At 51.7% G+C, this 12,047-nt stretch overlaps 1 protein-coding gene across 1 annotated transcript in view; it reads right to left on the reverse strand.

Moving 5' to 3' along the window:
- Window positions 1-12,047, reverse strand: part of PLXNA2 (plexin A2) — a 205,189-nt gene that overhangs the window by 86,126 nt on the left and 107,016 nt on the right. The gene's annotated exons all lie outside the window — the stretch shown is intronic.

Raw genomic sequence — 12,047 nt, forward strand, 5'->3', positions numbered from 1 at the left:
GAAGGTCTTAGTGAACTCATGAGATTCACACCTAGGTAGGAACCATGCTCTGAACTTCTACACCAAATTGCCTCTTAGCATGAAGGCGGGTACAGAAGACACTTAGCCCAGGGCCTGGCATGTATCTGTTATTATTATTACTAAATGTGTATTAAGCACCTGCTGTATATTCGGTAAAGCATGAAGTCCAAACGATGACCAGACATGGCTCTGATCCTGAAGTACTCAGAATGTTGTCAGGAAGACAGACAAACCCCCAAGCTGTAAGGAAATACTAGCACTGTGACTGAGTTGTGGTAACAGCTAGCCAGCTACAAGAGCAAAGAGGACGGACAAATCAGGGAAGGCTTCCAAGAGGCAGTGTTTTGTAATGATAGCTTCAGCTAAAAAGACAAAGCAAAATAATAACAAAAAATAAAATCAAAACAACAACAAAAAACTGCCTTTTGAATGAAGTTTATAGTCCAAACACCCCAGACTGATGTTTCAGCCTTTCACTTCCTTTCGTCGGGGTCAACCCCCCACTCCTGCAGGCTGGCCTCCTCTCGGGCTCTGCACAGTCCTGCCTCCTTAACTTTGCGCACACATTCCTGCTCATCAGCATGTCCTCCCCTCCCCCACCCGTGTGCAAATCCATGGGCTGTCCGTTCTCCATGCAGCCTTTCTTGACCAGCCTCTGAATATCCAATCAGACTCTCTGCCCACATGGCAGGACTCGAATGAACTTTTAAACCCTTCTTAGGTCTCCATTTTTTTTAGGTTACTCAAAGGACTCTGCTTTTTATTTCTTCAAATGAGATATCCCTTTATGTTCCCACCTCAGTTTCTTACACAAAATAGGTCTATAAATACCTGCTGAGAAGCAATCACACTTGCCCAGTGATCCAGGTTTTATTTTAAGCTCCTTAGAAAATGTACTAAACGACGGGAAGATTCCCTAGGTGTGGCTGAGGGCCCTGGCATTCTGCTGGGACCCATTAGGTGACGCGAAGGCTTTATGTTTATAACCCAGGAGAGGCGCCTGGTGTCACAGAAAGGACACGGCTGTGAAGACAGAAAACCTTGGCTCAGCCTCACCCTGTGCTCAGCTGCCCTGGGTAAACCACCTGACCTCTCTGGGCCTCAGTTTCCACATCTGTAAATACCACCGACTGTCACAATTCAAGCACCCTCCCAGGCACCGAGACACAATGAATGCCGCGTGCAGAAGTGAGTTGGGCGGATGCCCCATGACTGGCAGAGCAGATTCTCAAGTCCCAGGTTCACAGTTCTGTTCTTCATCCTGGGCCCCCTGACCCAGCTCAGAGAAATGAAAGGGTCCAGGAATGAAATAAGAGGGGCTTTTGAGAGATGCTGGAAGGAAGCCCCTGGAATGCTCAGCCACCTATCAGTGACCACTTGGAAGGCTGGAGACACACAGCTGGATGGAGGGGACAGAGTGGACAGGAGAATCCGGAAGGCAGGAGACCAGAGGGTAGGTTGGTGAGCTCTGCAAAGGCAGAGTGAAGGTACCTCCACGTGGCAGTGGCGGTGGCAGGCAGGTGAGGACGTGTAGTACATGAAGGAGATCTTGACGTGGACACCTCAGGAGGCGGAGCTGGTCTGGAAGACTTTTTTTTTTATTTTTTATCTTCACCTGAGGACACTTTTGCATTTTTTGTTCAGATAGAGCAGCAGGGAGAGAGGAAGAGAGAGAGAGAGAAACATCGATGTGAAAGGGACACATCGAGTGGCTGCCACCCGTACGACCCAACCAGGGCCGGGGACAAACTGCAACCGAGGTCCATGCCCTTAGCGGGAACCGAACCCGGGTCTCTCTGGATTGCAGGCCGACGCTGTAACCACTGAGCCAAACCGGCCAGGGCTGGTCTGGAAGACTTTTAAGACCTGTCCCAGAGAACTGCCCTGGAGGGGGTTGAGACCCAACTGGGAACATCCACGTGGAGGGAAGTGCTGGGAAATCAGGGCTGAGGAAGGTGGCGGGACAACAGGGGGCACTGCCCACCTGATGGGGCTGCAGTGGGAACAGCCCAGCAGAGGGCTGTCCAAGGGCCACGGAAGATCCAGCCTGAAAGAGAGTCAGAACGATCGGCCGGCTCAGACGGCGAGAGCCTCTCTTGCGGCCATTCAGGTTCAAGTGAGAAGGGCCCTCTCTGTTCCTTCCCTCACCTCCTCTGCAGGGGACAGTCGGGACAGAGCCAGCGGAGGAAGAGAAGGGAGAAAAACGGAGCAAACAGGCCTCGACCCCTCGCGGCAGGCCAGGGGAGGGAGAGGTCTGAGCCGAGTCGAGTCGAGTTTTGCTTCTGGTCAGGAGCTGGACTTGACCTTTCTGAACCGAGGTGAGCCTGTGTTTGAGATTCGAGGGACTCTGTCACCCCACAGTGAGCTGCTGAGCTAGGCAGGCTGCCTGAGACGTGGGGAAAGGGGACAAAATAAAGTGCCGTTTTGATTCTCTCTCCCAGCACGTAGAACGCTATGGACTGCCGTTCCTGATGCGGTCACGAGGATCATGCCGTTGCATGGTTCAAGACCCCGCTCACTGCTCAAATCCGGGGAATTATGGGCGTTACTCCTGAGGACAGAATGATAACTTACTGATAACGTGATTAAAAACAAAACAAAACAATCAAACTCTGGTTGTCAACTCTCAGATGGCTCAGCAGACCATTCTTTCTGAAATCCTGGAGTCCCTCTAGGGAGGGAGAGGTGCAAAGTCTCTTTTCAACCCAGTGGCTCCTGGGTCAAAGGAAGTTGGGAACTGTCCCACTGGCGAGCCTGCTGACTCATTTGTAAGCACAGTCATGGGTGACGCCACCCCGAGCTGGTCTAATGAGGACAGGGTGCTCCTGGTCAAAGTCCTGTGGTGCCCCTGCCTGGCCAGCCCAGAGCCCGGCCCTGCCTGAACCATCAGAGCTAGAACTTTGCAGCCTCCCTCTGCCTGGATGCTGGTGGCCGAGCTGTTCAAATCGCTACCTTCCTCACCGCTTTCTATTCGTGGCTTCCTTTTTTTAAAAAAATGCTTTTATTGATTTTTTAGAGAGAGAGGAAGGAGAGATAGATAGAAACATTAATATGAGAGAGAGAAACATCCATCAGCTGCCTCCTGCACGCCCCCTACTGGGGATAGAGCCCTGACAGGGAATGGAACTGGGACCTCTCAGTCCATGGGACAACGCTCAATCCACTGAGCCACACCGGCCGGGCTATTTGTGGTTTCCTTAATGACAGTCTCCAGTGCACCCAATGTTACCGAGCCTCTGAAGCTAGAAAGGGGTGCAGGGAAACCTGGGGAGATGGAAGACAGACAAAGATTTTTCCCTCTTTTCCAAACAGGTGCTTAGGAAATTAATTAGAACAAATAATCACCCCGTTGTCCGAGTCTCTATTTTATTTGGTGCACGCTGAGTCTGATGGAAAAAAAGGGGGAATTTTAAATAATTCTGGAGTTATAACTGATGTAATTAGGTGCTCAGTGAACACTTAGCATCGAGCTGTGCTTATTAAAATTACTGTTTTAATCAGAACATTGCTGGCGAATCATTAATAATACAATGGCTCGATTCCCTGGAACTCTAATTAGACCTGGACTTTTAACCACCTGAGCGTAATCTGGATACGCACCACGGGCGATGCATTATCATCTCGGGGCCTGTGGGGACAGAGCATCTACACTGCTATTTGGTGGCGGCCTGAGTGGTTCATTTTGGAGTGGGAGGGCGTGCCGAGGGGCACGGGCATAGATGCTGATGGGCAATCGAAGTGGAGGGGACCGGCCAGGGTCCCAGGCTGCGAGGTCTTCAGGAGGAAAGGCAGGAGAGACTTCTCCTCCCGCTGCTGCAGGCTAGACCTGCCTCAAGCTTATTCTGCTGGGGAACAACCAAGCCATAATGTCACCGGGCCAGCTAAAGGCTCTTTCCTGGGAAGCCCCTGCCTTCACGCGGGGCTGCCCCTCAACCGAATCAAACACTGTCCAGGGGGATGAAGTGTTGTCCCTCCCAGGCACTGCGCATCAGAAACCGAATGCGTCAGTCACTGAGCCATCGCTGCAGGTGGATCTGGTGAAGGGCGGGGCCACTTCATTTTCCTGCCCAGCTCTTTGTGTCACCCTAGAGAGAGACCATGAGACGGGCTCTTTCCAGAACTTTTGGATCTGTAGGGATATTTTGCAGGTAACCAGGTCCAGAGCTGGGGGGAGGCGGAGGGGGTGTGTGATCCCCTGAGACGCCTGGCTGCTGGGCCGGTGTTTGGGGGGTGGTGGGGGGTCGATGCCTTGGATCCTGGCTCTGAGCACGGAAGTGTGGTTTCTCTGCTCTTTCAGCTGGGGCACAGTCTCAGCAACGCCGACTTGGCCCCCAGAGGGGGAAGGGGGGAGAGTCCTCAAGCAGATGCCACAGGGGTGGCTGAAGCAAAGGACATGGAAACACAATCTCTGTCCTCTTAGAGCCGGCCAACTAGTTGGAAGGACATAACAAAGATGTGAAAAGAAGATTTAGGCCATTTAAAAGGCAGATGCTGGGAAGTGAAAATCAGGCTGGAGCCAGACGAGGGCGCGTGGAGTGACATGGTGGTCACAGTGGGATGGGATTCGTCAGAGAGGGCGCAAAGGCCTTCGGGGGCGGACCGGGGGGCCAGACGTCACATGGGAAGCCCAGGGATGGGAGCAGCACCCTGTTTCTCTCACTAAGCCTTCTTCTGGCTGCTACTGGGGGCCTTCAGACAACAAGATTGAACCCTCCGGGCTCCCTTTCCGGCCACCTCTAGCCACTATTGGTACAATTTGAAAAGGGCCACCTCTGGCCACTATTCATGCAATTTGAAAAGGGCGCCCCGTCTAGGTGCACGGCTTGGTAGGACGAGTGAGGACTCGGGCTCAGCTCCCACTTGCCCCAGCGTCGGACTGAACCGTGAAGCTGGCGGCCCTGATGCCCAGAGCCCTCGGGAACTAGGAAGCTGAAATGGAAAGTGGGGGTCCCCCAGAGGTCTAGGTGACCCATGGACAGAAAATGTTAAGTGCTAAGAACTGTGACTCTTACAGTCCCTTTGGGGGACGAGAAGGTGAGGGCTGAGGGCGGGCTGAGGAGCAGGGAGGACTCTAGAAGTAGGAGGGACTTGGGTGGGGGGGCGGGGCGACGTGTCCTGGGCAGGAAAACTTCATAAGCCAAAGCAGAGAGAATGAGCTTGGGGGTATGCTCTGGGACATCAAGAACACAGCAAAGGATGTCCCCATTTAGATTTATTTTCTTCCTTGTGAGCAGATATTTACACTAAGAATGTAAAAAAGAATAGAACTCCAGGCCTCCCTCGAGGAAGACGAGCTCAATGGAAGAGGCTTTCGATACAGCAATAACGGGGGGAGGAGGAAGAGGGCCATCACGGGCACCCGCAGCGAAGGCTCCATGTCCATAAGCGAAGGCTCCATGTCCATAAGCAGTAAGAGGCGGAACTCGTCTTAGGGGAGAGAGCCTGGCAGGCGGGGGTGGGGAGCAGCCCCTATGCTCGGGAAGCCAATGGCTGAGGCTCAGATCAAGAATTCTTGTGCTTGTGCACAAAGACGCTATGAATGATGGCCCTGGACACACACACTCACCGTCACTCCACAAACTCATACTCTTGTACGCACACACTCGTGAACACAAACATATCCATGCCACACACTCACAGGCCACACCAACACACTGACAGCACACACTTCACACATACATCACACGCTCGCACCGACACCCCCCCACATCTCCATGTCATACACACTCATAACACACAGCCGTCCCTGCCACACTCCTCGCCCCCTCCCCGCCGTGCCTGAGCGCCGCTGTATGAAGAAAAGAGACGTCGGGAGTGGCCTCCCTCTGGCTGGTGGTGAAGACGGATTAAAGCTGCCCAAGATTAAACAGAGGAGTTAAAAATGACAAACAGAGTTCTAAACAGGGCTCGAGTCTTAATGAAAGCCATAACGAATGGAAGAGCCACACTGATATCACCCGTAAATGGCCATAAATATCAGACCAAATGATGAGATCTTAGATACTGCAGTTTTGAACACCATCAAATTACTTCTATTATAATCCATCAATACATAACCAAGCTCAGCCTCATATTTAAGGTCTTATTGTGCTTCGAAGACGAGGCTCGGAGACCGAGCAGACCTAGGGTTGCATTCTGGTTTCGCCCCGATCAACCCGGGCACGTCACACGGCTTGTTTGAGTCTCAGTCTATAAAATGTGAATAATTATTCCCTAAATAGAGATGCTGTGAAGATTAAATTAAGTCCTGGACAGCTGTAATAATAATTTGTAATACTCATAATTTACTATCACCGTGATGATTAATTTTCAGTATCTCTTGTTTCCTCCCCTTTCAGTGTCCTGAGGTCCGGGAAGCCCACTGATCGCTGGAACCACGAGGGAGAGGAGGAAAAAGGAGAAGAGAGACAGACAGAATAGGGAAGAGCAGAAGACGGAGGCAGGAGAAGAGCAGAAGAAAGGAAAGGCAGAGAAAAGGAGGACCACAGACCCCTCGGCTGCCACACACTGGCATCATCGGTGGAGGGTGCCCACGCTTTCTTGGGTGGTGGTTGGATGGTGGTTACTGGGGGAAGAGAGGTTATGGAGTAGCCACACAATTATGGCCCAGCCTTCTTAAGATTTATAAAATAATAGCTTTATGGAGATATCATTCACATATCATAAAATTCACCTACTTAAAGTGTACAATTCAATGGTTTTCAGTATATTCGCAAATTGTGCAACCATTACCACAGTTGATTTTAGAACACTTTTACCATCCCCCACAAGAAACCTCATATCCATTGGCAGTCCCCCCTCCCCCCTCCCCAGCTGCTCCAGGCCTACACAGCCACCAATCAAGTTATGGACTTGCCTATTCTGAACATTTCATAGAAATGAATCACAATGTGTGGTCTTTTGTGGCTGGCTTCCTCCACTTAGTATTCAGTTTTCAATGTTCATCATGTTGTAGCATATATTAGTAACCTTGTTTTCTGAATCGTCACCCGAGGATACTTTTCCATTTATCTTCAGACAGAGTGGGAGGGGGAAGGAGAGAGAGAAAGAGCGAGAGAGAAACATGGATGTGCGAGAGACACATCGACTGGTTGCCTCCTGCATGACCATGACCAGGGCCAGGGACCGAATGGCAACCGAGGTACATGCCCTTGACTGGAATTGAACCCGCGACTCTTTGGTCCACGGGCCGATGCTCCAACCGCGGAGCTAAACTGGCCAGGGCGTATATTAGTAACTTTTTAATTTCTTAATTCCAAGCCCAGACGGTGCAGGCACAGAGCTTGTTATCACACCAGCAAGTGCCATAAATAATGGAAACCATCCAAGTGTTCACCCTAAGAAGTCTAACTGCACTGGGTCAGTCACTAAGCTATCGACTTCGAGGTCAGGCCACGGAGCCCTCGTCTTTCCCACGGGGGAACCCGAACGCGGCGAAATGACGTTTTCCCAAGCGTGTGCCTTTGCGCCCTCCATATGCCTCTTCTGAAGAAAGGAAAACAAAACCGGCTCCCAGGGTAAGAGTCTCTCATCTGTGGTTTTATGATTGAGGTTTGATGTTAAAAGACAGATGAGAGTCTCTTGGTATTCTGTCCATATGTCTCTCCCTTACCTCTTAAAAGTGGCAATTCCCAGCTCTATTTTTACGATGTAAAAGAATGACTCTCCTCTAATGGTTATCTGTCATTGTTTATGTTTAAAGTAATTTCAAATGTTAAAAGACTGTAGCATTAGGAAGCAGGAAAGAATACCCCTGGGCCAACGGCAGTCCCTGAAGTGGGAGGGGCTTATCATCTGGGTGGAAAAGGACTAGGCTATTCATTGGACTCAAGAAATGTCAATCATGTTTGCTATAGAGCTGACGTGATATGTGGCCCTTAGGGCAGCGATCCTGAGAGTTTCAGGAATAACAGGGTATGTGCTCCATCCAGCTGACCCCAGAGACAGAAAATATTTAAAGATTAAGTTGTGCGTGCAGCGTCACTTTCCGTCCTGACGCCTACCATCATTACCCCTTGGCCACCGGATGTTTGTCTAGGGCCACAGGTAAAGAAACTGAACATCATGCTAAACAGAGGCAGGCATGCCACTGACTGATGCTTGTGCTGTAGGCAAACCTGTCTGAAGAGGGTTACGTGAAGCCTTGTTTCTCTCCTATAAATTCCAATACGGATTTAGCTTGAATTACAGGGAGAAGAAACTGGCCACCATCAGGCCAAGGTAGTGCTAAAAGCTAGTGTCCTTTGATGCCAGCCATGGTGGCAGCGGCCGCAGCCATAGCTACCGACCCAGGGAAGAACTCCGATAGTGAGGAGTGACCGTGAAGGTCAGGGGTCACTACGGTCACTTCCTCTCAGTGAATACTGTGAGTCGAAGAATCAGATTTATTTTTGGAACTAAACATATTTGAAAATGGAACAATAGCTATACTGATTGGCATGTTGTATAGGGCCTTCTTTCATGAAATAAAACGATACAATGTCACCCCTCTTTAAAAGGTCAACCATTGTTTATTAACCGTGCCCAAAGAATCTCATTAAATCCGGACACACGAGGACAGTACAAGCTAATATCATCCATGTAAGTGATCTGCATACCAGTAAGGCCTGCCCTGGGACCACAGTAGCAGTGGGTCCCCTGTGGCTACTGGCCAGAAGTCCCGATGCTGCTCTCCAGTGCTGAGCATCTCCTGGTCCATCAAGCAAAGAGGACTGGTCACACCCACCCAGCCCTAGAGTTCCTTCCTCTATACAATTTACTCCTTAGCGCCTCCTTGGCAAATAAATACGTGATCTTAGGTGAGGGAAATTGGACTCTGGCAAAAGTGAGGTGACTAGAATTTCCTCCATTAATCTGGTATGCTCCAATTTGCACTGTGAGCATAAATTTGCATGTTGAATTCTAGAGGCTGGAACTCTAAGAATGTTAGGTAAAATAAAATTAATTCTTGTAATCCTCTGTGATCATATTCAAACCTAATATCCTCAGCTTACCACACAGAATAGGCTTGCTGGCTTGCTTTCTTCCTTGCTTTCTATTACAATTATTTTTCTCAAACAGCGAGTTCTGCCATACAACCAGCGCCGGGACGGGAGGGGTACCTCTAACCCGCATCTGGTCTCCTAGTAGCTTGGAGCCTATTGGGGGAGACGCCAAATAGATATCCACCAGATATGTGGTTTTTACCATATGTTGAAGAAGCTCGGAGAGCAGAATTCTTTCTGATTGGGGTGAATGCGGACGGTCTGTTCTGTTGGGGCATGAGAAGCAAGGACGCATGACGGTGGGAGCAAGCAGACTCTCTGTCTTTCCACAAGTTCAAAATATCTGCATGGTTCTTAGCCTGTTCCCTGTCCTTCCAGGAAGGTTGTTAATGAGACAGACAGCTCCTTGAGATGAGATGGCTGAAGGCCGAGCCCAGCAGGCCCCAGAGACTCGGGACAGGCCCGCGGCCATGGGTAATTGCTGGGTGGGCCTGAGACCGGGAGCGTGGCCAGCCCACGGCAGAGCGCAGGATGCCAGCCTAGCCTGACTCCCCGACGAAGTCTGCTGGGAAGCACTCTCCACACCAAGTCGTGGCTTGGCTCCTTCTGGCTCCTCCACAGCGGAGGCTTTTCCTGTGGTTCTGGAGATGGAATCAGTCATGAAATATGTGGGCTTCCTTTCCTTGGAGAAATCAGACTCCCTGTGTACCAGTCTCTAGTGGTTAGCGAGCTCACCACTGCCCCACACTGCCAGGGCTTCTCCGGGACCATTCCGGACCTTGTTAGAGAGCTGCTGATGTGAATGTCTGCTGCGGGCCCAGCACTGGGCTCAGTGCTCTACACACATCCCCTTGTGCAACCCCTGCAACAACCTGATGCACTAGTCTATCCTTAGCAATTTTCCTAAGAGGAAACTGAGGGCTCAACGAGATCAGACAGTTTGGTGAAGGTCAATGGAGTGAGAAGCAAAGCCAGGATTCCAGATGTGCTGAACAGAGAGCCTCCCCCTCCCCCACGCCACAGGCCTCCTAACAGCTGGCAGGGAACAGGGACCGGTTGTTCGAGGCTGTGGCTTCCCCTTGCCTGCCCTGCCTTCCTGGGGAGCCAGTCTGGCTCCCTCCCTGCTGCTCCCCTCCCCCCACCCCCACGACCTCCAGAGCACTCCTGGAAGGAAGCTCATGAGAAGAGAGGCGGGCACACTCTGTCCTGGGCCTGGGGACAGGTGACCTTTCCAATTCAGCACCTTTATAAATCTTACCTAATGAAGTTAAGGGAAAAAAAGAATTAATGAATAAATGAAGGTTAAATCAGTCCCTGCAGCAAATTGATGCTGACAGCGCGGGCCAAGAAGAGAGCTTGGAGAGCGGGGAGCCGAGGGGCACAGGAGACTTTTAGAATTCCTTCCCCAGATTCGAGGGAGCTGGGAGGCCGGCCAGGCCTCAGCTGGGCAATGAAGGCTTCGGGAAGCCCAAGGCAGATGCCTGAAGGCCACGGAGGAAGAAGCCACCTTCTATCTTGGATCAGTTTTTCCAGAAGCTGATTTTGGTGTGGTGCACATATGTGCACGCGCAAACACACACACACACACACACACACACACACACACACACACAGTTTATACAATTAACCCCTGCAACCAGTCCAGACACGGGTAGTATGGGTCAGCCTGGCTCATTCCTGGCCTCCGGGGACCTCTGTGGTTTGTCTTCTTGTCAGCACCCACTTGTTAACCATCCCTGTCTCCTTGTCACTGCCAACGGCCACCCCGCACCCTCGGGGGCTGCACACCTCAGCCCGGCTGGCTCTGAGGGGCCACCCCGCACCCTCGGGGGCTGCACACCTCAGCCCGGCTGGCTCTGAGGGCCTGTACGTGAATGTGTGGCTGGGCCCTGGGAGGAAGAAGAAAGAAAAGCGGCCGGCCGGCCAGCCAGGAGCAGATGCAGGGGTAGGAGAGGTTGAGAGGACCTAGATGAAAAAGAAGGGACGCCGGGGAAAGCTCCAGGGGCAACGTCTGGGAGGAGGGGCCGGGGAAACACATGCTCTTCAGGGAATCGCTGCGACTTCCCAGGGAGCCGCGGGGCAGGCCACTAGCTGGCTTACATCTTCGTTTAATCTAGTGACACAGGCATGGAAGAGGAGGCTGGCACAGGCGACCAGCAGCAGAATCCCTCCCTGGCAGGAGCACCGGGAAGGAAAGATCAATAATCCTGTTTCCTCCTCCTCTCTGTGCCCAAGGTTTTTAAGAAAATGATCATGAAGACAGGGAGGCTCAGGGGACCCGCACGCTAGCCCGTCCTGCAGTGGGCTGTGGCGGGGGATCAGGAAGCCAGCGCTGCGCTGCCCAAGGGGTGGGGCTGTGGGGGGCGGGCTGAAGTGGGGAGGCAGAGAGACCCAGAGCCAAGAGCTGACTAGATCAACCAGTAAATAAAAGGTCACAATGATTTTTCAGGCACCCAGGGAGAAGCAGACAGTTCTGCTGATGGCAGGAGCTGACAATTGGCAAATGAGCCTCTGCGGTTATCTGTTTCCCTTCCTTACTCTTGTCTCCTAAGACAGGGGCTGGAAATAGATGCAACTGGCAGATGACTTAAAGATGAAAAATGAGCAACATGTTAGTGCGGGGGCTCCGTGGCAGGGTGACGAGATGCTCACCAGGGAGCCAGAGGGAAGGGACGGGGCTTAGCTGCAGCTGGTTTGGGGTCTGGCGCTTCCTCTGTCCCAGGCACTTGGCAGGGATTAGTTATTGCATTTTCTCTGCAACCCTAAAAGGCAGGTGCTAGTGCTATTCCCACTTTACAGAAGAGAGAACTGAAGCCTACAGAGGATACACTGGGCCTATCAAAGACAGGCAGAGGCGAGATTTGAACACAGGCCTAACTGCCTCCAGAGAGGACCTCGCTGCCCTACAATGCCTCCGTTTCACAGTTCTCTCTTTTCCTGCCTCCCTTCTTCCCCTGCCTCTCTTCCTAACCTTCAACAGGTGTTTACTGAGCACCTAAGAAGAGCCAAACATTGTACTGTCTCTCTGGGAGGCAGAAGCAG

This window comes from Molossus molossus, unplaced genomic scaffold (genome assembly GCF_014108415.1).
Source record: "Molossus molossus isolate mMolMol1 unplaced genomic scaffold, mMolMol1.p scaffold_m16_p_20, whole genome shotgun sequence".
Taxonomy (NCBI): domain Eukaryota; kingdom Metazoa; phylum Chordata; class Mammalia; order Chiroptera; family Molossidae; genus Molossus; species Molossus molossus.